The sequence below is a fragment of the Daphnia pulicaria genome, chromosome 1 (genome assembly GCF_021234035.1).
Source record: "Daphnia pulicaria isolate SC F1-1A chromosome 1, SC_F0-13Bv2, whole genome shotgun sequence".
Lineage (NCBI taxonomy): Eukaryota > Metazoa > Arthropoda > Branchiopoda > Diplostraca > Daphniidae > Daphnia > Daphnia pulicaria.
The window spans coordinates 36,295,642-36,316,262 of NC_060913.1; the positions used below are offsets into that span (position 1 = coordinate 36,295,642).

The following is a 20,621-nucleotide window of genomic DNA, read 5'->3' on the forward strand; positions in this document are numbered from 1 at the left end:
TGTTGGAAGATTTTGATGAAGACGGAGAATTGAAAGAGGAAATTGATGAGTCAAGAGATTCACTGTTTTCTGAGATTATGTTTGGAGTAGAAGGACTCGAGCGTTGAGTGGACAAGTCTTTGGAGGTGTTTGATGCAGAAGAAAAAGAAGAAGATGAAACTGGAGAAGCTGGAGAGGAAGAGGAGGGGACGGGTGAGGTCCCCTCTCCTTCTGTGTTGTTCGGAGTATTGCGTCTCGAAGCAACAGTGGGGGTGTGACAAGAGGTGGTTGACAGTTCAAGATTGATAATTCTGAAAAACTCTCTGTTGGAAATGTTAGGAGGGAGGGGGAGGAGGGGAACAGTTGGAGAATACGGTTTTGGCGTCTCTGTTAGATGTGTTTTGTAATGCGTTTTAATGAAGTATCCATCTCCATTTGCCTCGCATTTCCTACATTGCCATCTGCGGACTGTAGTGAGACCATGTACTCTAAACAGATGATGTTCAATGGACTGGAAAGCGACTGTTCCCTCACCCTTTGTGTGCCACTTGCATAAGGGGCATCGGCATGGGCCACCTGGATACATGAGCGTGACTTCATTACCCATAATTGTGGTTCCTTCCACAGTGATGCTCTCATCAAGTGCACCACAACCTTTCTCATGCCTTCTAGCAATGACAACATCGCTGGTCTCGTGATCGCACGAATTGCATGTGTACATGGGAGCAACTCTCGCGTCATGTTTAGCGAACATGTGCCTGACCGAATCTTGGACTCGTGATCTTGACGAGTATTTTCCGATTTTGCAGAGAGAGCACTTAATCGTATCGGGCACAGGCCAAGGTAAGTAAATAGTTCCATCACAAGCTTGGAACTCGAAGAAGTCCACAGCTGCCCCTGCCATTCCAGAAAGGGAGAACAAATCCAGACGGTCAGACGTCTGGACCGGCTCAAGGTTGGGTTGAGGGTGAGAGTCAACCCCCGCATTTGCTTTTTAAAAAGTACGAATTTGGGACTGAATTAAAGTGAGTTTACTGCAAGTTTACTACTGACTTCATAGGGAAAAGTTTACAGACAGACTAAAAACTCAGAGGAATCTCCAGGGGATTTGACTCCCAGACAACGAGGAGCTATGGTTAATGTGTGGGCCTAACCGGGACGCGCGTGTGTGGGAATATGAAACACGAGAAGGGAATTGCTGGCCGGATTGGATACCGGAAGACCGACGTCAGTAGAAGCGCCGCGTAGTTTACAGCAAAAACACCCTCTCGCCAGTTGCCGGGCTAAGCGATTATCCAACTGTCAAGAATTGAGAGCAGAGGAAATGTTAGAAGAAGTTGGAGGCCAAAGGAAAGCCCGTATCAGATATTAAGCTGATAAGAACAGATACTACACTTTGATCTTAGCCAAAAGGCCGAGAAGCGATAATGTTACAAGGATTACTGCCCAAAATAACCACTGAGGTTCAACACATTTCCGGTGGTGTACGAAGAATACTCATATCACTCAAAACATTCAAGAAATGCTATAAAATATTGAGTTGTTCATTTTTCCAGACGCGACCACTTGATGCTTATAAAGTTCATTTTCATTTGTTTTATTATGCTCATACTGTATTAAGGGAGATACAATTTACGCTGAAGGCGTTGCAAATTTTACTCTCGTTATCACACTAGGTCCTTTTTTTTCAGAATATGGCTTTGCCACGCCACCTGACGACAAAAGCTCTGAACGATAATTAATCATGATTAAATAACAATAACTAAAAGAATGCAATACGATCATAAAGTCATGACACATCCTCAAATTGACCAACCTCACTTTCACAATTTATTTTGCCATACAAGCAGATGATTTAAGGACACGAATACCTGGAATTATTATTAAGATTTATCTCTTTAGATTTTCAAGAATTTAAATTTGTTTTATCATCTCAACCACTCTGAACACGCTAGTTTCCTTCCGCTATTTCACATGGATTTAACGGAAACGGTCCTCAATGACTGTGTTTGATGCTGTCGAGACAGCTACACTCACAGCCTGTTTCACGCTCAGAAACCAGCGTCTTAACTCGTCATCGTGGGTTGAAAGGAGACAAGTTTCTGGTGGGAAACAAGTCAAGATATACTACAGAAATGATCCTGTGAAGTATGATCTTAAATGCAATGTTATTTTGCAGAACTCTAAATAAGGTTTGTACGATCAATGAGCTTTGGCGTAAATTACAGTGCATAGATCGATATTTCGGAATATTAAATTGAGATTTGCAATACTTGACGCACACAGTACATACATTGTCAGGTCTTGCATTTTGTTCATTTATTGAAACACCGAGAAGCTCTTTAATAGTTATAGAACAAGTGACGAGACCAATTTTGGACACAATAAAGAATCCGCGTGCTCATCAAATCAATTTATTACAGTAATGTATTATCGATTGAGAGCCCATTTATCAGCTGGGTGTTTGGCGTGCACCTATAATCCTGCTTCGGGGAGGCTTGGTAGAGTGGATGGCTTGAGTTTAGGAGCCCTGTTTCGTGATACCGCATGTTGATCAGGTGCCCGCACTAAGCTTGACATCAGCATGGATCTGCTAGAGGAATCTAGTAGGTGCAGGTTAGCTAAGGAGGAGCGTAGTGGGTCAGGAGGGAAACCTAGCAGCCAAAAGTTCCCGTGTTCGGCAGTAGTGGGATCGTGCCAGTGAGTGGGCGTCATGCAACAGCCTCAACAAAATAGCCAAACCTCTATCTTTTTTTTTGTCGTTAAAACTACCGAGATCAAACAAACATGCGTTCTACAATATATGGTATCATTAATCAAAGTCCCAGCAATACCCTTTTCAACTAATACCTAAAGAATACATTATATTCCATGTCTCATCTAACTTGGGGAGCAAAAATAAAATTACACCATGCCAACAGCATCCCGTATTCCCAAGCGGTCACCCATCCAAGTACTAACGGGACCCGACATAGCTTAACTTCCGGGAGCTGACGAGACCGGGTGAGTTCTATGTGGTATGGCCGTTGACATCAATTCAGTCGCCATTACCCGACCATATTCGCCTCTAAATCTAGTTCTAATGCTTGCTTACTTTCTGTTCGAAATACACACCAACCTTAGCCAAACAAACGAGGACATATAAGTACATTTGTCAATGGACAACCGAATATAAAATTTGATAATATTTCCAAACGCCACTATTTTTGGCTAACTGTCATTTTTAATTTTCTCGTTCCGGGGATGTCCGATCAATGAGCCAACAATCCAAGTGTCATAAGGCTAACGATTGCTTCCCTTACTTAGCTTGCGTTGCATAAGGATCTCAGAGTCAGAGAGATTAGATAGAGCTGCCCGAAGAAACCACCAACGTACAAGCCTCTCGGCTGTGCCGTGCGCTTCGCGCTTTACTTAGCTTGCGTTGCATAAGGATCTCAGAGCCAGAGAGATTAGATAGAGCTGCCCGAAGAAACCACCAACGTACAAGCCTCTCGGCTGTGCCGTGCGCTTCGCGCACGGCGTTTCAAATATCTTTCAGCAACAAAGAGGTTGGAGGACGTCTAGTAGCCTCTCGGCTGTGCCGTGCGCTTCGCGCACGGCGTTTCAAATATCTTTCAGCAACAAAGAGGTTGGAGGACGTCTAGTAGGCAATATCCAGTAAAAAATACGTTCCTTCCATTTTCAACTAATGCCAAAATAATACATTGTAGTCCATGTAGTATCACCCATCTTGGGAAGCACTTCAATTCAATTGGATTCACAAAAATAAAATAATTCCATGCCAACAGCATCCCGTATTCCCAAGCGGTCACCCATCCAAGTACTAACGGGACCCGACATAGCTTAACTTCCGGGAGCTGACGAGACCGGGTGAGTTCTATGTGGTATGGCCGTTGACATTAAACTAGACGCAATTACCCGACCATATTCGCCTCTAATCTATTACTTGTGCTTGAGATTTATCTTTTTGAAATACACACTAATCTTACCAAAACCACCGAAAAACTATCAGTTTGTCATTTTACAAATGTTGTCAGTATGTAGTAGTAGAATATCTTTGTTTCCGCATACAGACGTTTTTAATTTTTCATTTATTCAAAGTGCCCAATCAGAAGACCGGGCGTTAAAAAAATAAGTCATATAGACTCATCAATGCTCCTAACCACGGAAATCTTTAGTAAAAGGCGAAAGATTTATCCGGGTATTGATTAGAAACCAGAGTAAATAACAGTGGTATGCCTTGTATTTATATTCATTTCAAAATTTTGAAGTGCGCTTGTAAGGTTTTTTTTCGAAACATGCGTTTACATATCAAAATCCTTGTGCAATTCTTTATCAATGGGTACAGTTATTTTAAAGTAAATATCATGTATAAAGCTCGTTAACATGTTTTTGAACGAAACAGTTGTGCGCAGTGTTATTTTTGAAAAAAATGAACGATCTTTATGGTACAAGCCCAACACGTAGGTGGTGGGATCAGATGTTTACCCCGACATTCACCCTACAGCGGTTAACAATTTATTGAACTTCCCCTTTAAACATGGTGGAATCTTTTCACCTTGTCATTTGGAATCACCTTTTCAAATATTTTCCCCGTGTTCACAATGTTCCAACTGACTGATATTAATGGCCTTCAGCGAACGAATTAATCAGCCTTGTCTGACGTGCAATACCAACTAAATGGAAACAAAAATCACTTATACGATTTCACTTTCACCGTTTAATGTTATAAACACACTATGCAACACTCCAATTTTTCTAACTGACTGTAATTTTTTTTTTCTTGTACGCTGAAATGCTCCTGATGGAGCTATCAAAAATTGCCGACGACAAAGATTATTTCACTTCATCGTGGCGGGGTATTGGTTAAAGTTTTCAACTAGCAATAATCACACCTCGGGAGACCCTCATTGGTTATGATATTGCCACTGCGCAAAGCTAAATTATAATCAGAAAAGCAAGTCTACTTAAGCATTTGCTGAATTCGTTCTGCTTGGACGTGTTGGACCAACAATTTCGTTCAGAAATATTCATTTAGATTACCCTAGGCAAATTTTAATTTCCATCTCCCATTGGACTAATACCAACAGGGGACAGTTCATTACATACATGAAATAATTTTTGTCTTAATATCGGGTCAAATACTTGAAATTCTGTAAATGTGTATTTTTCTTCCATACATTTCAACAACTTCCTGCACACACAAAAAAAGGGAGGGGGAATTTCAGGTTTTCATTCCAAATTGTTTTTCACATTATGAACTATTGAAGTGAGCGAGCATTACTTTCCAACCAAACAAAATTTATAGTTAATCTGCGTGTTGACGTGAAAAATCAGTTTTCAGTGCCGTGACCAGGATTCGAACCTGGGTTACTACGGATTCATATCTAGTAGGTACCACAACGTAGGGTCCTAACCACTAGACGATCACGGCCAATCCATTGGCCATGATGATTTATATTAAAGTAGCTAAACATGAATTTCATTACTTTGTTGTTTCTTCCCAGAAAGAAAATCTGATGCTTCGCGTATTCCCAAGCGGTCAACCCTACCGTTTACTAACGGGACCAGATTTAGTTCAACTTCCGGCAGATGACAAGAATTTTTCTTACATTTATAGTGTGTTCAGGGAACGGCGCGAACGCAGTCCCCCACTACCAAAAATTGTACTCCCGAGTTAATCACATTTGGATTAATCGCAAGGGTCAGCCCATCCTTAGTGCAATGGAAAGGCCTCGCCCTGGAGGAACCACCTTGGTGATCATGGTTGCCTCTGAGCCAGGTAAGTATGATTGTGGATGCTTTTTCACTTTGTTTAATACTTTGTATACAGCAGAACAATATTGACAAAGAGTGTTCAAGTATTTGACTGACGTTTAGAGAATACCACCCACTTTCTTTCATCGACTTGAATTACGAACTCGAGCAAAATATAGTAAATAAAGCTCAGTATTTATTTCATGGTCTTGATCTTTGCAAATACTTTTCAAGAAACAAATTGCTTGTTTTTTTTCATTTGGTCGTCCAATTGGCAAATAAGAAAATAAGAAAATCGACTTTTCATATGAAAATACACGCATCTTCATATTTTAAAAAAAAACATCACATCGAAAGATGAACAGTACTAATTAGTTAACACAATCAAGTACGTATTTTTTTTATGCTTTTCTTGATATTACGAAAAAAATACAATTAGAAAAAATTACAAACATGTCTACATGACAGTTTTGCAATTATACATGGTCTTTTATTATACGGTGCTAAGACAATTTCTGTTTTATTCAATATGTTCTCCCTCATAGAGGGTGAGCCGATCCCGGAGGTACTGCAATACCGGGTCAACCCGTGGCGGGAGCAGTGCAAGCACTGTATTCCCACCGTATGCCAAAAATCAGTTTAATATTCTGGGGTCCATTTGAACCCGTATCAGATATTAAGCTGATAAGAACAGATACTACACTTTGATCTTAGCCAAAAGGCCGAGAAGCGATAATGTTACAAGGATTACTGCCCAAAATAACCACTGAGGTTCAACACATTTCCGGTGGTGTACGAAGAATACTCATATCACTCAAAACATTCAAGAAATGCTATAAAATATTGAGTTGTTCATTTTTCCAGACGCGACCACTTGATGCTTATAAAGTTCATTTTCATTTGTTTTATTATGCTCATACTGTATTAAGGGAGATACAATTTACGCTGAAGGCGTTGCAAATTTTACTCTCGTTATCACACTAGGTCCTTTTTTTTCAGAATATGGCTTTGCCACGCCACCTGACGACAAAAGCTCTGAACGATAATTAATCATGATTAAATAACAATAACTAAAAGAATGCAATACGATCATAAAGTCATGACACATCCTCAAATTGACCAACCTCACTTTCACAATTTATTTTGCCATACAAGCAGATGATTTAAGGACACGAATACCTGGAATTATTATTAAGATTTATCTCTTTAGATTTTCAAGAATTTAAATTTGTTTTATCATCTCAACCACTCTGAACACGCTAGTTTCCTTCCGCTATTTCACATGGATTTAACGGAAACGGTCCTCAATGACTGTGTTTGATGCTGTCGAGACAGCTACACTCACAGCCTGTTTCACGCTCAGAAACCAGCGTCTTAACTCGTCATCGTGGGTTGAAAGGAGACAAGTTTCTGGTGGGAAACAAGTCAAGATATACTACAGAAATGATCCTGTGAAGTATGATCTTAAATGCAATGTTATTTTGCAGAACTCTAAATAAGGTTTGTACGATCAATGAGCTTTGGCGTAAATTACAGTGCATAGATCGATATTTCGGAATATTAAATTGAGATTTGCAATACTTGACGCACACAGTACATACATTGTCAGGTCTTGCATTTTGTTCATTTATTGAAACACCGAGAAGCTCTTTAATAGTTATAGAACAAGTGACGAGACCAATTTTGGACACAATAAAGAATCCGCGTGCTCATCAAATCAATTTATTACAGTAATGTATTATCGATTGAGAGCCCATTTATCAGCTGGGTGTTTGGCGTGCACCTATAATCCTGCTTCGGGGAGGCTTGGTAGAGTGGATGGCTTGAGTTTAGGAGCCCTGTTTCGTGATACCGCATGTTGATCAGGTGCCCGCACTAAGCTTGACATCAGCATGGATCTGCTAGAGGAATCTAGTAGGTGCAGGTTAGCTAAGGAGGAGCGTAGTGGGTCAGGAGGGAAACCTAGCAGCCAAAAGTTCCCGTGTTCGGCAGTAGTGGGATCGTGCCAGTGAGTGGGCGTCATGCAACAGCCTCAACAAAATAGCCAAACCTCTATCTTTTTTTTTGTCGTTAAAACTACCGAGATCAAACAAACATGCGTTCTACAATATATGGTATCATTAATCAAAGTCCCAGCAATACCCTTTTCAACTAATACCTAAAGAATACATTATATTCCATGTCTCATCTAACTTGGGGAGCAAAAATAAAATTACACCATGCCAACAGCATCCCGTATTCCCAAGCGGTCACCCATCCAAGTACTAACGGGACCCGACATAGCTTAACTTCCGGGAGCTGACGAGACCGGGTGAGTTCTATGTGGTATGGCCGTTGACATCAATTCAGTCGCCATTACCCGACCATATTCGCCTCTAAATCTAGTTCTAATGCTTGCTTACTTTCTGTTCGAAATACACACCAACCTTAGCCAAACAAACGAGGACATATAAGTACATTTGTCAATGGACAACCGAATATAAAATTTGATAATATTTCCAAACGCCACTATTTTTGGCTAACTGTCATTTTTAATTTTCTCGTTCCGGGGATGTCCGATCAATGAGCCAACAATCCAAGTGTCATAAGGCTAACGATTGCTTCCCTTACTTAGCTTGCGTTGCATAAGGATCTCAGAGTCAGAGAGATTAGATAGAGCTGCCCGAAGAAACCACCAACGTACAAGCCTCTCGGCTGTGCCGTGCGCTTCGCGCTTTACTTAGCTTGCGTTGCATAAGGATCTCAGAGCCAGAGAGATTAGATAGAGCTGCCCGAAGAAACCACCAACGTACAAGCCTCTCGGCTGTGCCGTGCGCTTCGCGCACGGCGTTTCAAATATCTTTCAGCAACAAAGAGGTTGGAGGACGTCTAGTAGCCTCTCGGCTGTGCCGTGCGCTTCGCGCACGGCGTTTCAAATATCTTTCAGCAACAAAGAGGTTGGAGGACGTCTAGTAGGCAATATCCAGTAAAAAATACGTTCCTTCCATTTTCAACTAATGCCAAAATAATACATTGTAGTCCATGTAGTATCACCCATCTTGGGAAGCACTTCAATTCAATTGGATTCACAAAAATAAAATAATTCCATGCCAACAGCATCCCGTATTCCCAAGCGGTCACCCATCCAAGTACTAACGGGACCCGACATAGCTTAACTTCCGGGAGCTGACGAGACCGGGTGAGTTCTATGTGGTATAGCCGTTGACATTAAACTAGACGCAATTACCCGACCATATTCGCCTCTAATCTATTACTTGTGCTTGAGATTTATCTTTTTGAAATACACACTAATCTTACCAAAACCACCGAAAAACTATCAGTTTGTCATTTTACAAATGTTGTCAGTATGTAGTAGTAGAATATCTTTGTTTCCGCATACAGACGTTTTTAATTTTTCATTTATTCAAAGTGCCCAATCAGAAGACCGGGCGTTAAAAAAATAAGTCATATAGACTCATCAATGCTCCTAACCACGGAAATCTTTAGTAAAAGGCGAAAGATTTATCCGGGTATTGATTAGAAACCAGAGTAAATAACAGTGGTATGCCTTGTATTTATATTCATTTCAAAATTTTGAAGTGCGCTTGTAAGGTTTTTTTTCGAAACATGCGTTTACATATCAAAATCCTTGTGCAATTCTTTATCAATGGGTACAGTTATTTTAAAGTAAATATCATGTATAAAGCTCGTTAACATGTTTTTGAACGAAACAGTTGTGCGCAGTGTTATTTTTGAAAAAAATGAACGATCTTTATGGTACAAGCCCAACACGTAGGTGGTGGGATCAGATGTTTACCCCGACATTCACCCTACAGCGGTTAACAATTTATTGAACTTCCCCTTTAAACATGGTGGAATCTTTTCACCTTGTCATTTGGAATCACCTTTTCAAATATTTTCCCCGTGTTCACAATGTTCCAACTGACTGATATTAATGGCCTTCAGCGAACGAATTAATCAGCCTTGTCTGACGTGCAATACCAACTAAATGGAAACAAAAATCACTTATACGATTTCACTTTCACCGTTTAATGTTATAAACACACTATGCAACACTCCAATTTTTCTAACTGACTGTAATTTTTTTTTTCTTGTACGCTGAAATGCTCCTGATGGAGCTATCAAAAATTGCCGACGACAAAGATTATTTCACTTCATCGTGGCGGGGTATTGGTTAAAGTTTTCAACTAGCAATAATCACACCTCGGGAGACCCTCATTGGTTATGATATTGCCACTGCGCAAAGCTAAATTATAATCAGAAAAGCAAGTCTACTTAAGCATTTGCTGAATTCGTTCTGCTTGGACGTGTTGGACCAACAATTTCGTTCAGAAATATTCATTTAGATTACCCTAGGCAAATTTTAATTTCCATCTCCCATTGGACTAATACCAACAGGGGACAGTTCATTACATACATGAAATAATTTTTGTCTTAATATCGGGTCAAATACTTGAAATTCTGTAAATGTGTATTTTTCTTCCATACATTTCAACAACTTCCTGCACACACAAAAAAAGGGAGGGGGAATTTCAGGTTTTCATTCCAAATTGTTTTTCACATTATGAACTATTGAAGTGAGCGAGCATTACTTTCCAACCAAACAAAATTTATAGTTAATCTGCGTGTTGACGTGAAAAATCAGTTTTCAGTGCCGTGACCAGGATTCGAACCTGGGTTACTACGGATTCATATCTAGTAGGTACCACAACGTAGGGTCCTAACCACTAGACGATCACGGCCAATCCATTGGCCATGATGATTTATATTAAAGTAGCTAAACATGAATTTCATTACTTTGTTGTTTCTTCCCAGAAAGAAAATCTGATGCTTCGCGTATTCCCAAGCGGTCAACCCTACCGTTTACTAACGGGACCAGATTTAGTTCAACTTCCGGCAGATGACAAGAATTTTTCTTACATTTATAGTGTGTTCAGGGAACGGCGCGAACGCAGTCCCCCACTACCAAAAATTGTACTCCCGAGTTAATCACATTTGGATTAATCGCAAGGGTCAGCCCATCCTTAGTGCAATGGAAAGGCCTCGCCCTGGAGGAACCACCTTGGTGATCATGGTTGCCTCTGAGCCAGGTAAGTATGATTGTGGATGCTTTTTCACTTTGTTTAATACTTTGTATACAGCAGAACAATATTGACAAAGAGTGTTCAAGTATTTGACTGACGTTTAGAGAATACCACCCACTTTCTTTCATCGACTTGAATTACGAACTCGAGCAAAATATAGTAAATAAAGCTCAGTATTTATTTCATGGTCTTGATCTTTGCAAATACTTTTCAAGAAACAAATTGCTTGTTTTTTTTCATTTGGTCGTCCAATTGGCAAATAAGAAAATAAGAAAATCGACTTTTCATATGAAAATACACGCATCTTCATATTTTAAAAAAAAACATCACATCGAAAGATGAACAGTACTAATTAGTTAACACAATCAAGTACGTATTTTTTTATGCTTTTCTTGATATTACGAAAAAAATACAATTAGAAAAAATTACAAACATGTCTACATGACAGTTTTGCAATTATACATGGTCTTTTATTATACGGTGCTAAGACAATTTCTGTTTTATTCAATATGTTCTCCCTCATAGAGGGTGAGCCGATCCCGGAGGTACTGCAATACCGGGTCAACCCGTGGCGGGAGCAGTGCAAGCACTGTATTCCCACCGTATGCCAAAAATCAGTTTAATATTCTGGGGTCCATTTGAACCCGTATCAGATATTAAGCTGATAAGAACAGATACTACACTTTGATCTTAGCCAAAAGGCCGAGAAGCGATAATGTTACAAGGATTACTGCCCAAAATAACCACTGAGGTTCAACACATTTCCGGTGGTGTACGAAGAATACTCATATCACTCAAAACATTCAAGAAATGCTATAAAATATTGAGTTGTTCATTTTTCCAGACGCGACCACTTGATGCTTATAAAGTTCATTTTCATTTGTTTTATTATGCTCATACTGTATTAAGGGAGATACAATTTACGCTGAAGGCGTTGCAAATTTTACTCTCGTTATCACACTAGGTCCTTTTTTTTCAGAATATGGCTTTGCCACGCCACCTGACGACAAAAGCTCTGAACGATAATTAATCATGATTAAATAACAATAACTAAAAGAATGCAATACGATCATAAAGTCATGACACATCCTCAAATTGACCAACCTCACTTTCACAATTTATTTTGCCATACAAGCAGATGATTTAAGGACACGAATACCTGGAATTATTATTAAGATTTATCTCTTTAGATTTTCAAGAATTTAAATTTGTTTTATCATCTCAACCACTCTGAACACGCTAGTTTCCTTCCGCTATTTCACATGGATTTAACGGAAACGGTCCTCAATGACTGTGTTTGATGCTGTCGAGACAGCTACACTCACAGCCTGTTTCACGCTCAGAAACCAGCGTCTTAACTCGTCATCGTGGGTTGAAAGGAGACAAGTTTCTGGTGGGAAACAAGTCAAGATATACTACAGAAATGATCCTGTGAAGTATGATCTTAAATGCAATGTTATTTTGCAGAACTCTAAATAAGGTTTGTACGATCAATGAGCTTTGGCGTAAATTACAGTGCATAGATCGATATTTCGGAATATTAAATTGAGATTTGCAATACTTGACGCACACAGTACATACATTGTCAGGTCTTGCATTTTGTTCATTTATTGAAACACCGAGAAGCTCTTTAATAGTTATAGAACAAGTGACGAGACCAATTTTGGACACAATAAAGAATCCGCGTGCTCATCAAATCAATTTATTACAGTAATGTATTATCGATTGAGAGCCCATTTATCAGCTGGGTGTTTGGCGTGCACCTATAATCCTGCTTCGGGGAGGCTTGGTAGAGTGGATGGCTTGAGTTTAGGAGCCCTGTTTCGTGATACCGCATGTTGATCAGGTGCCCGCACTAAGCTTGACATCAGCATGGATCTGCTAGAGGAATCTAGTAGGTGCAGGTTAGCTAAGGAGGAGCGTAGTGGGTCAGGAGGGAAACCTAGCAGCCAAAAGTTCCCGTGTTCGGCAGTAGTGGGATCGTGCCAGTGAGTGGGCGTCATGCAACAGCCTCAACAAAATAGCCAAACCTCTATCTTTTTTTTTGTCGTTAAAACTACCGAGATCAAACAAACATGCGTTCTACAATATATGGTATCATTAATCAAAGTCCCAGCAATACCCTTTTCAACTAATACCTAAAGAATACATTATATTCCATGTCTCATCTAACTTGGGGAGCAAAAATAAAATTACACCATGCCAACAGCATCCCGTATTCCCAAGCGGTCACCCATCCAAGTACTAACGGGACCCGACATAGCTTAACTTCCGGGAGCTGACGAGACCGGGTGAGTTCTATGTGGTATGGCCGTTGACATCAATTCAGTCGCCATTACCCGACCATATTCGCCTCTAAATCTAGTTCTAATGCTTGCTTACTTTCTGTTCGAAATACACACCAACCTTAGCCAAACAAACGAGGACATATAAGTACATTTGTCAATGGACAACCGAATATAAAATTTGATAATATTTCCAAACGCCACTATTTTTGGCTAACTGTCATTTTTAATTTTCTCGTTCCGGGGATGTCCGATCAATGAGCCAACAATCCAAGTGTCATAAGGCTAACGATTGCTTCCCTTACTTAGCTTGCGTTGCATAAGGATCTCAGAGTCAGAGAGATTAGATAGAGCTGCCCGAAGAAACCACCAACGTACAAGCCTCTCGGCTGTGCCGTGCGCTTCGCGCTTTACTTAGCTTGCGTTGCATAAGGATCTCAGAGCCAGAGAGATTAGATAGAGCTGCCCGAAGAAACCACCAACGTACAAGCCTCTCGGCTGTGCCGTGCGCTTCGCGCACGGCGTTTCAAATATCTTTCAGCAACAAAGAGGTTGGAGGACGTCTAGTAGCCTCTCGGCTGTGCCGTGCGCTTCGCGCACGGCGTTTCAAATATCTTTCAGCAACAAAGAGGTTGGAGGACGTCTAGTAGGCAATATCCAGTAAAAAATACGTTCCTTCCATTTTCAACTAATGCCAAAATAATACATTGTAGTCCATGTAGTATCACCCATCTTGGGAAGCACTTCAATTCAATTGGATTCACAAAAATAAAATAATTCCATGCCAACAGCATCCCGTATTCCCAAGCGGTCACCCATCCAAGTACTAACGGGACCCGACATAGCTTAACTTCCGGGAGCTGACGAGACCGGGTGAGTTCTATGTGGTATGGCCGTTGACATTAAACTAGACGCAATTACCCGACCATATTCGCCTCTAATCTATTACTTGTGCTTGAGATTTATCTTTTTGAAATACACACTAATCTTACCAAAACCACCGAAAAACTATCAGTTTGTCATTTTACAAATGTTGTCAGTATGTAGTAGTAGAATATCTTTGTTTCCGCATACAGACGTTTTTAATTTTTCATTTATTCAAAGTGCCCAATCAGAAGACCGGGCGTTAAAAAAATAAGTCATATAGACTCATCAATGCTCCTAACCACGGAAATCTTTAGTAAAAGGCGAAAGATTTATCCGGGTATTGATTAGAAACCAGAGTAAATAACAGTGGTATGCCTTGTATTTATATTCATTTCAAAATTTTGAAGTGCGCTTGTAAGGTTTTTTTTCGAAACATGCGTTTACATATCAAAATCCTTGTGCAATTCTTTATCAATGGGTACAGTTATTTTAAAGTAAATATCATGTATAAAGCTCGTTAACATGTTTTTGAACGAAACAGTTGTGCGCAGTGTTATTTTTGAAAAAAATGAACGATCTTTATGGTACAAGCCCAACACGTAGGTGGTGGGATCAGATGTTTACCCCGACATTCACCCTACAGCGGTTAACAATTTATTGAACTTCCCCTTTAAACATGGTGGAATCTTTTCACCTTGTCATTTGGAATCACCTTTTCAAATATTTTCCCCGTGTTCACAATGTTCCAACTGACTGATATTAATGGCCTTCAGCGAACGAATTAATCAGCCTTGTCTGACGTGCAATACCAACTAAATGGAAACAAAAATCACTTATACGATTTCACTTTCACCGTTTAATGTTATAAACACACTATGCAACACTCCAATTTTTCTAACTGACTGTAATTTTTTTTTTCTTGTACGCTGAAATGCTCCTGATGGAGCTATCAAAAATTGCCGACGACAAAGATTATTTCACTTCATCGTGGCGGGGTATTGGTTAAAGTTTTCAACTAGCAATAATCACACCTCGGGAGACCCTCATTGGTTATGATATTGCCACTGCGCAAAGCTAAATTATAATCAGAAAAGCAAGTCTACTTAAGCATTTGCTGAATTCGTTCTGCTTGGACGTGTTGGACCAACAATTTCGTTCAGAAATATTCATTTAGATTACCCTAGGCAAATTTTAATTTCCATCTCCCATTGGACTAATACCAACAGGGGACAGTTCATTACATACATGAAATAATTTTTGTCTTAATATCGGGTCAAATACTTGAAATTCTGTAAATGTGTATTTTTCTTCCATACATTTCAACAACTTCCTGCACACACAAAAAAAGGGAGGGGGAATTTCAGGTTTTCATTCCAAATTGTTTTTCACATTATGAACTATTGAAGTGAGCGAGCATTACTTTCCAACCAAACAAAATTTATAGTTAATCTGCGTGTTGACGTGAAAAATCAGTTTTCAGTGCCGTGACCAGGATTCGAACCTGGGTTACTACGGATTCATATCTAGTAGGTACCACAACGTAGGGTCCTAACCACTAGACGATCACGGCCAATCCATTGGCCATGATGATTTATATTAAAGTAGCTAAACATGAATTTCATTACTTTGTTGTTTCTTCCCAGAAAGAAAATCTGATGCTTCGCGTATTCCCAAGCGGTCAACCCTACCGTTTACTAACGGGACCAGATTTAGTTCAACTTCCGGCAGATGACAAGAATTTTTCTTACATTTATAGTGTGTTCAGGGAACGGCGCGAACGCAGTCCCCCACTACCAAAAATTGTACTCCCGAGTTAATCACATTTGGATTAATCGCAAGGGTCAGCCCATCCTTAGTGCAATGGAAAGGCCTCGCCCTGGAGGAACCACCTTGGTGATCATGGTTGCCTCTGAGCCAGGTAAGTATGATTGTGGATGCTTTTTCACTTTGTTTAATACTTTGTATACAGCAGAACAATATTGACAAAGAGTGTTCAAGTATTTGACTGACGTTTAGAGAATACCACCCACTTTCTTTCATCGACTTGAATTACGAACTCGAGCAAAATATAGTAAATAAAGCTCAGTATTTATTTCATGGTCTTGATCTTTGCAAATACTTTTCAAGAAACAAATTGCTTGTTTTTTTTCATTTGGTCGTCCAATTGGCAAATAAGAAAATAAGAAAATCGACTTTTCATATGAAAATACACGCATCTTCATATTTTAAAAAAAAACATCACATCGAAAGATGAACAGTACTAATTAGTTAACACAATCAAGTACGTATTTTTTTATGCTTTTCTTGATATTACGAAAAAAATACAATTAGAAAAAATTACAAACATGTCTACATGACAGTTTTGCAATTATACATGGTCTTTTATTATACGGTGCTAAGACAATTTCTGTTTTATTCAATATGTTCTCCCTCATAGAGGGTGAGCCGATCCCGGAGGTACTGCAATACCGGGTCAACCCGTGGCGGGAGCAGTGCAAGCACTGTATTCCCACCGTATGCCAAAAATCAGTTTAATATTCTGGGGTCCATTTGAACCCGTATCAGATATTAAGCTGATAAGAACAGATACTACACTTTGATCTTAGCCAAAAGGCCGAGAAGCGATAATGTTACAAGGATTACTGCCCAAAATAACCACTGAGGTTCAACACATTTCCGGTGGTGTACGAAGAATACTCATATCACTCAAAACATTCAAACAAATGCTATAAAATATTGAGTTGTTCATTTTTCCAGACGCGACCACTTGATGCTTATAAAGTTCATTTTCATTTGTTTTATTATGCTCATACTGTATTAAGGGAGATACAATTTACGCTGAAGGCGTTGCAAATTTTACTCTCGTTATCACACTAGGTCCTTTTTTTTCAGAATATGGCTTTGCCACGCCACCTGACGACAAAAGCTCTGAACGATAATTAATCATGATTAAATAACAATAACTAAAAGAATGCAATACGATCATAAAGTCATGACACATCCTCAAATTGACCAACCTCACTTTCACAATTTATTTTGCCATACAAGCAGATGATTTAAGGACACGAATACCTGGAATTATTATTAAGATTTATCTCTTTAGATTTTCAAGAATTTAAATTTGTTTTATCATCTCAACCACTCTGAACACGCTAGTTTCCTTCCGCTATTTCACATGGATTTAACGGAAACGGTCCTCAATGACTGTGTTTGATGCTGTCGAGACAGCTACACTCACAGCCTGTTTCACGCTCAGAAACCAGCGTCTTAACTCGTCATCGTGGGTTGAAAGGAGACAAGTTTCTGGTGGGAAACAAGTCAAGATATACTACAGAAATGATCCTGTGAAGTATGATCTTAAATGCAATGTTATTTTGCAGAACTCTAAATAAGGTTTGTACGATCAATGAGCTTTGGCGTAAATTACAGTGCATAGATCGATATTTCGGAATATTAAATTGAGATTTGCAATACTTGACGCACACAGTACATACATTGTCAGGTCTTGCATTTTGTTCATTTATTGAAACACCGAGAAGCTCTTTAATAGTTATAGAACAAGTGACGAGACCAATTTTGGACACAATAAAGAATCCGCGTGCTCATCAAATCAATTTATTACAGTAATGTATTATCGATTGAGAGCCCATTTATCAGCTGGGTGTTTGGCGTGCACCTATAATCCTGCTTCGGGGAGGCTTGGTAGAGTGGATGGCTTGAGTTTAGGAGCCCTGTTTCGTGATACCGCATGTTGATCAGGTGCCCGCACTAAGCTTGACATCAGCATGGATCTGCTAGAGGAATCTAGTAGGTGCAGGTTAGCTAAGGAGGAGCGTAGTGGGTCAGGAGGGAAACCTAGCAGCCAAAAGTTCCCGTGTTCGGCAGTAGTGGGATCGTGCCAGTGAGTGGGCGTCATGCAACAGCCTCAACAAAATAGCCAAACCTCTATCTTTTTTTTTGTCGTTAAAACTACCGAGATCAAACAAACATGCGTTCTACAATATATGGTATCATTAATCAAAGTCCCAGCAATACCCTTTTCAACTAATACCTAAAGAATACATTATATTCCATGTCTCATCTAACTTGGGGAGCAAAAATAAAATTACACCATGCCAACAGCATCCCGTATTCCCAAGCGGTCACCCATCCAAGTACTAACGGGACCCGACATAGCTTAACTTCCGGGAGCTGACGAGACCGGGTGAGTTCTATGTGGTATGGCCGTTGACATCAATTCAGTCGCCATTACCCGACCATATTCGCCTCTAAATCTAGTTCTAATGCTTGCTTACTTTCTGTTCGAAATACACACCAACCTTAGCCAAACAAACGAGGACATATAAGTACATTTGTCAATGGACAACCGAATATAAAATTTGATAATATTTCCAAACGCCACTATTTTTGGCTAACTGTCATTTTTAATTTTCTCGTTCCGGGGATGTCCGATCAATGAGCCAACAATCCAAGTGTCATAAGGCTAACGATTGCTTCCCTTACTTAGCTTGCGTTGCATAAGGATCTCAGAGTCAGAGAGATTAGATAGAGCTGCCCGAAGAAACCACCAACGTACAAGCCTCTCGGCTGTGCCGTGCGCTTCGCGCTTTACTTAGCTTGCGTTGCATAAGGATCTCAGAGCCAGAGAGATTAGATAGAGCTGCCCGAAGAAACCACCAACGTACAAGCCTCTCGGCTGTGCCGTGCGCTTCGCGCACGGCGTTTCAAATATCTTTCAGCAACAAAGAGGTTGGAGGACGTCTAGTAGCCTCTCGGCTGTGCCGTGCGCTTCGCGCACGGCGTTTCAAATATCTTTCAGCAACAAAGAGGTTGGAGGACGTCTAGTAGGCAATATCCAGTAAAAAATACGTTCCTTCCATTTTCAACTAATGCCAAAATAATACATTGTAGTCCATGTAGTATCACCCATCTTGGGAAGCACTTCAATTCAATTGGATTCACAAAAATAAAATAATTCCATGCCAACAGCATCCCGTATTCCCAAGCGGTCACCCATCCAAGTACTAACGGGACCCGACATAGCTTAACTTCCGGGAGCTGACGAGACCGGGTGAGTTCTATGTGGTATGGCCGTTGACATTAAACTAGACGCAATTACCCGACCATATTCGCCTCTAATCTATTACTTGTGCTTGAGATTTATCTTTTTGAAATACACACTAATCTTGCCAAAACCACCGAAAAACTATCAGTTTGTCATTTTACAAATGTTGTCAGTATGTAGTAGTAGAATATCTTTGTTTCCGCATACAGACGTTTTTAATTTTTCATTTATTCAAAGTGCCCAATCAGAAGACCGGGCGTTAAAAAAATAAGTCATATAGACTCATCAATGCTCCTAACCACGGAAATCTTTAGTAAAAGGCGAAAGATTTATCCGGGTATTGATTAGAAACCAGAGTAAATAACAGTGGTATGCCTTGTATTTATATTCATTTCAAAATTTTGAAGTGCGCTTGTAAGGTTTTTTTTCGAAACATGCGTTTACATATCAAAATCCTTGTGCAATTCTTTATCAATGGGTACAGTTATTTTAAAGTAAATATCATGTATAAAGCTCGTTAACATGTTTTTGAACGAAACAGTTGTGCGCAGTGTTATTTTTGAAAAAAATGAACGATCTTTATGGTACAAGCCCAACACGTAGGTGGTGGGATCAGATGTTTACCCCGACATTCACCCTACAGCGGTTAACAATTTATTGAACTTCCCCTTTAAACATGGTGGAATCTTTTCACCTTGTCATTTGGAATCACCTTTTCAAATATTTTCCCCGTGTTCACAATGTTCCAACTGACTGATATTAATGGCCTTCAGCGAACGAATTAATCAGCCTTGTCTGACGTGCAATACCAACTAAATGGAAACAAAAATCACTTATACGATTTCACTTTCACCGTTTAATGTTATAAACACACTATGCAACACTCCAATTTTTCTAACTGACTGTAATTTTTTTTTTCTTGTACGCTGAAATGCTCCTGATGGAGCTATCAAAAATTGCCGACGACAAAGATTATTTCACTTCATCGTGGCGGGGTATTGGTTAAAGTTTTCAACTAGCAATAATCACACCTCGGGAGACCCTCATTGGTTATGATATTGCCACTGCGCAAAGCTAAATTATAATCAGAAAAGCAAGTCTACTTAAGCATTTGCTGAATTCGTTCTGCTTGGACGTGTTGGACCAACAATTTCGTTCAGAAATATTCATTTAGATTACCCTAGGCAAATTTTAATTTCCATCTCCCATTGGACTAATACCAACAGGGGACAGTTCATTACATACATGAAATAATTTTTGTCTTAATATCGGGTCAAATACTTGAAATTCTGTAAATGTGTATTTTTCTTCCATACATTTCAACAACTTCCTGCACACACAAAAAAAGGGAGGGGGAATTTCAGGTTTTCATTCCAAATTGTTTTTCACATTATGAACTATTGAAGTGAGCGAGCATTACTTTCCAACCAAACAAAATTTATAGTTAATCTGCGTGTTGACGTGAAAAATCAGTTTTCAGTGCCGTGACCAGGATTCGAACCTGGGTTACTACGGATTCATATCTAGTAGGTACCACAACGTAGGGTCCTAACCACTAGACGATCACGGCCAATCCATTGGCCA

At 39.7% G+C, this 20,621-nt stretch overlaps 30 non-coding genes and 1 pseudogene across 30 annotated transcripts; all 31 read right to left on the reverse strand.

The window, feature by feature from the left end:
- Window positions 1–1,283: 1,283 nt before the first annotated feature.
- LOC124322337 lies at window positions 1,284–1,405 on the reverse strand (annotated as a pseudogene).
- A 510-nt stretch (window positions 1,406–1,915) lies between these two features.
- Window positions 1,916–2,137, reverse strand: LOC124322438. Its single transcript, XR_006914723.1, has one exon. It is a non-coding gene; the product is annotated as a small nucleolar RNA U3 (small nucleolar RNA).
- A 754-nt stretch (window positions 2,138–2,891) lies between these two features.
- Window positions 2,892–3,010, reverse strand: LOC124321891. The gene has a single exon (XR_006914302.1). It is a non-coding gene; the product is annotated as a 5S ribosomal RNA (ribosomal RNA).
- A 748-nt stretch (window positions 3,011–3,758) lies between these two features.
- On the reverse strand, window positions 3,759–3,877 carry LOC124321902. Its single transcript, XR_006914303.1, has one exon. It is a non-coding gene; the product is annotated as a 5S ribosomal RNA (ribosomal RNA).
- A 203-nt stretch (window positions 3,878–4,080) lies between these two features.
- LOC124322838 lies at window positions 4,081–4,203 on the reverse strand. Its single transcript, XR_006915096.1, has one exon. It is a non-coding gene; the product is annotated as a U5 spliceosomal RNA (small nuclear RNA).
- A 574-nt stretch (window positions 4,204–4,777) lies between these two features.
- On the reverse strand, window positions 4,778–4,919 carry LOC124322643. The gene has a single exon (XR_006914914.1). It is a non-coding gene; the product is annotated as a U4 spliceosomal RNA (small nuclear RNA).
- Window positions 4,920–5,323: 404 nt separating this feature from the next.
- On the reverse strand, window positions 5,324–5,413 carry Trnah-gug. Its single transcript is given in 2 exon segments — window positions 5,324–5,358; window positions 5,377–5,413. It is a non-coding gene; the product is annotated as a tRNA-His (tRNA).
- A 192-nt stretch (window positions 5,414–5,605) lies between these two features.
- Window positions 5,606–5,769, reverse strand: LOC124322011. Its single transcript, XR_006914369.1, has one exon. It is a non-coding gene; the product is annotated as a U1 spliceosomal RNA (small nuclear RNA).
- A 510-nt stretch (window positions 5,770–6,279) lies between these two features.
- LOC124322195 lies at window positions 6,280–6,470 on the reverse strand. The gene has a single exon (XR_006914543.1). It is a non-coding gene; the product is annotated as a U2 spliceosomal RNA (small nuclear RNA).
- Window positions 6,471–6,980: 510 nt separating this feature from the next.
- On the reverse strand, window positions 6,981–7,202 carry LOC124322440. The gene has a single exon (XR_006914725.1). It is a non-coding gene; the product is annotated as a small nucleolar RNA U3 (small nucleolar RNA).
- Window positions 7,203–7,956: 754 nt separating this feature from the next.
- On the reverse strand, window positions 7,957–8,075 carry LOC124321913. The gene has a single exon (XR_006914304.1). It is a non-coding gene; the product is annotated as a 5S ribosomal RNA (ribosomal RNA).
- Window positions 8,076–8,823: 748 nt separating this feature from the next.
- Window positions 8,824–8,942, reverse strand: LOC124323066. Its single transcript, XR_006915312.1, has one exon. It is a non-coding gene; the product is annotated as a 5S ribosomal RNA (ribosomal RNA).
- Window positions 8,943–9,145: 203 nt separating this feature from the next.
- LOC124322840 lies at window positions 9,146–9,268 on the reverse strand. Its single transcript, XR_006915097.1, has one exon. It is a non-coding gene; the product is annotated as a U5 spliceosomal RNA (small nuclear RNA).
- A 574-nt stretch (window positions 9,269–9,842) lies between these two features.
- On the reverse strand, window positions 9,843–9,984 carry LOC124322644. The gene has a single exon (XR_006914915.1). It is a non-coding gene; the product is annotated as a U4 spliceosomal RNA (small nuclear RNA).
- A 404-nt stretch (window positions 9,985–10,388) lies between these two features.
- Window positions 10,389–10,478, reverse strand: Trnah-gug. The gene is given in 2 exon segments: window positions 10,389–10,423; window positions 10,442–10,478. It is a non-coding gene; the product is annotated as a tRNA-His (tRNA).
- Window positions 10,479–10,670: 192 nt separating this feature from the next.
- On the reverse strand, window positions 10,671–10,834 carry LOC124322012. The gene has a single exon (XR_006914370.1). It is a non-coding gene; the product is annotated as a U1 spliceosomal RNA (small nuclear RNA).
- Window positions 10,835–11,343: 509 nt separating this feature from the next.
- Window positions 11,344–11,534, reverse strand: LOC124322196. The gene has a single exon (XR_006914544.1). It is a non-coding gene; the product is annotated as a U2 spliceosomal RNA (small nuclear RNA).
- A 510-nt stretch (window positions 11,535–12,044) lies between these two features.
- LOC124322442 lies at window positions 12,045–12,266 on the reverse strand. Its single transcript, XR_006914726.1, has one exon. It is a non-coding gene; the product is annotated as a small nucleolar RNA U3 (small nucleolar RNA).
- Window positions 12,267–13,020: 754 nt separating this feature from the next.
- On the reverse strand, window positions 13,021–13,139 carry LOC124321925. The gene has a single exon (XR_006914305.1). It is a non-coding gene; the product is annotated as a 5S ribosomal RNA (ribosomal RNA).
- A 748-nt stretch (window positions 13,140–13,887) lies between these two features.
- Window positions 13,888–14,006, reverse strand: LOC124321937. Its single transcript, XR_006914306.1, has one exon. It is a non-coding gene; the product is annotated as a 5S ribosomal RNA (ribosomal RNA).
- Window positions 14,007–14,209: 203 nt separating this feature from the next.
- On the reverse strand, window positions 14,210–14,332 carry LOC124322842. Its single transcript, XR_006915099.1, has one exon. It is a non-coding gene; the product is annotated as a U5 spliceosomal RNA (small nuclear RNA).
- Window positions 14,333–14,906: 574 nt separating this feature from the next.
- Window positions 14,907–15,048, reverse strand: LOC124322645. The gene has a single exon (XR_006914916.1). It is a non-coding gene; the product is annotated as a U4 spliceosomal RNA (small nuclear RNA).
- Window positions 15,049–15,452: 404 nt separating this feature from the next.
- On the reverse strand, window positions 15,453–15,542 carry Trnah-gug. Its single transcript is given in 2 exon segments — window positions 15,453–15,487; window positions 15,506–15,542. It is a non-coding gene; the product is annotated as a tRNA-His (tRNA).
- A 192-nt stretch (window positions 15,543–15,734) lies between these two features.
- On the reverse strand, window positions 15,735–15,898 carry LOC124322013. Its single transcript, XR_006914371.1, has one exon. It is a non-coding gene; the product is annotated as a U1 spliceosomal RNA (small nuclear RNA).
- A 509-nt stretch (window positions 15,899–16,407) lies between these two features.
- LOC124322197 lies at window positions 16,408–16,598 on the reverse strand. The gene has a single exon (XR_006914545.1). It is a non-coding gene; the product is annotated as a U2 spliceosomal RNA (small nuclear RNA).
- Window positions 16,599–17,109: 511 nt separating this feature from the next.
- LOC124322443 lies at window positions 17,110–17,331 on the reverse strand. The gene has a single exon (XR_006914727.1). It is a non-coding gene; the product is annotated as a small nucleolar RNA U3 (small nucleolar RNA).
- Window positions 17,332–18,085: 754 nt separating this feature from the next.
- Window positions 18,086–18,204, reverse strand: LOC124321946. The gene has a single exon (XR_006914308.1). It is a non-coding gene; the product is annotated as a 5S ribosomal RNA (ribosomal RNA).
- Window positions 18,205–18,952: 748 nt separating this feature from the next.
- LOC124321959 lies at window positions 18,953–19,071 on the reverse strand. The gene has a single exon (XR_006914320.1). It is a non-coding gene; the product is annotated as a 5S ribosomal RNA (ribosomal RNA).
- A 203-nt stretch (window positions 19,072–19,274) lies between these two features.
- LOC124322843 lies at window positions 19,275–19,397 on the reverse strand. The gene has a single exon (XR_006915100.1). It is a non-coding gene; the product is annotated as a U5 spliceosomal RNA (small nuclear RNA).
- Window positions 19,398–19,971: 574 nt separating this feature from the next.
- Window positions 19,972–20,113, reverse strand: LOC124322646. The gene has a single exon (XR_006914917.1). It is a non-coding gene; the product is annotated as a U4 spliceosomal RNA (small nuclear RNA).
- Window positions 20,114–20,517: 404 nt separating this feature from the next.
- On the reverse strand, window positions 20,518–20,607 carry Trnah-gug. The gene is given in 2 exon segments: window positions 20,518–20,552; window positions 20,571–20,607. It is a non-coding gene; the product is annotated as a tRNA-His (tRNA).
- Window positions 20,608–20,621: the final 14 nt, after the last annotated feature.